At 43.2% G+C, this 1988-nt stretch overlaps 1 protein-coding gene across 1 annotated transcript in view; it reads right to left on the reverse strand.

Moving 5' to 3' along the window:
- MYO10 (myosin X) overlaps window positions 1–1988 on the reverse strand; it is a 213687-nt gene that overhangs the window by 106652 nt on the left and 105047 nt on the right.

Consider the following 1988-nt stretch of genomic DNA (forward strand, 5'->3'; position numbering starts at 1 on the left):
TGTATATATTCTTTGCACATGCATATTTGCTTAAGCTCTAAAACATCATCTGCTCCCATAAAACTAATAAGCTGACCCATAAAATTATATGCACTAAAGTGGACGAAACACAAAATGAAGATATACATCATGTGCTGCAGAGATTTTCATAGTTTTCATAGATTTCATAGACATTTGGGCTGGAAGGGACCCGGAGGATCATCAAGTCCAGCCCCCTGCCCCATGGACAAGAAGCCAGGAGGGATCATAGGATCCCAGCAAGATAAGCATCCAAATGTGTCTTGAAGGCGTTCAAAGTGGGTACTTGAACCGCCTCCGGTGGCAGTCTATTCCAAACCTTGGGGGCTCGGACAGTAAAGAAGTTCTTCCTTATTTCCAGCCTCAATTGGTCGCAGCAGAGTTTGTGACCGTTCGATCTTGTCATCCCTTGGGGCGCTCTGGTGAACAGACATTCCCCCAGATCCTGATGAGCATCCCTGATAAACTTATAGGTAGCCACCAGATCACCCCTGAGTCTGCGCTTTTCTAGGCTGAAGAGTCCCAGGGCTCTCAGCCTCTCATCATAAGGTCTGTTTTCCTGGCCTCTGATCATGTGCGTGACTGTCCTCTGCACTCTCTCAAGCTTCTCCACATCCTTTTTGAATTGTAGAGCCCAAAACTGGATGCAGTACTCCAGCTGCGGCTTCACCAAGGCTGAGTACAACAGGAGAATGACGTCCAGGGATTTGCTTGAGAAGCATCTATGGAGGCAAGCCAGCGTTTTGCTTGCTTTACTAGCTGCAGCATCACATTGATGCCACACTAAGTTTAAAGATCCACTAACATTTGAAAAATGAACAATCCTGCTGATACAAACAAAATACATTTTAGTACAAGCAGAATTCATTTTAATTTAGCATATTTTGCTTTTGAGTCCAGTTCCATGAGCTTCAGTTGTGGTAGTTCAGAGCATAATTTAACTTAAAGCCTTATTTCTTAAAAGTTCTGTTGTCCAATCTGTTTGTGTTGTGCTGTAAGTCATAGGACCAAGTTCTGGTCTGAATGCATGTGGTTAACCTCCACCAACTTCCATGGGAATTAGGGCCCCAAAGTCTTGATTTTATCCCTACACTTCAGTAAATTGGAGTTCTGCCATTAATTTTACTGCACCAGAACTGGACATGTGTATGTCATGATCTTTTGCTTGTGATAATCACAAGTGGTGGCTACAATGCTTGCTGTATATCACAAAAAGCTATTTCAAGTGAAGAGCAAAGATAAGATATAGCCCTGAAGACCCAAGATTATCATATCATGTAATGTACTCCAAGAACTTGGGGGTGGGGAGAGCCAGGGAAGAGAAGTAGAGAACATATATGCAATTTCAGAGATTTGTGCCTGCATGGTTTTCAAAAGTTTTCCAAAAAGTGTCAGCAGGGCTATAAAATGATTCATAACTTTGTATAAGGGGCACTACACACTGGAAGGTATTGTTGCCTGTTCTCAGCACTAGCATGTCATAGCCTCCTGACTGGCCGGAGTCTGCTGGGGCGGTAATTACCACGCTGCAGCAGACTCAATTAATGAAGTCTGCTCTGACGTGCTGTAATTACAGCATGTTGGAATAGCTTTCTTGCACGTGTATAGGAGCCCTCAGAGCTGCGCTAATTAAAGTGCCCCCTCATCTCCTGAAGCACGTCTATAAATGCCCCTGGTGGTGAAGCTATGCCAAGAATGCAGACTTCACTAATTTACTAATGTTGCCATCACTACCTGGCTCCAACAGCCTAATTTAAATCTTGAAATGATTCCACTGAAGCCAAATTACTGTCCCTGGGGTAACCATAAGCAGTATTTGGCTAAATGCTTGTACCAGTGATGTTCTTCTGGCTTCTGAAGTTGGCTGACAAATTATATCTTCCTCCTGTTTCTAGTATTGTTGGTATTGTGCCTAGTTATGTCTTGCTGTTGCTTTCCCTACTCTCTGACATACAGAAAAAAGAAAAAAA

The sequence above is a fragment of the Alligator sinensis genome, unplaced genomic scaffold (genome assembly GCF_000455745.1).
Source record: "Alligator sinensis unplaced genomic scaffold, ASM45574v1 scaffold791_1, whole genome shotgun sequence".
Taxonomy (NCBI): domain Eukaryota; kingdom Metazoa; phylum Chordata; order Crocodylia; family Alligatoridae; genus Alligator; species Alligator sinensis.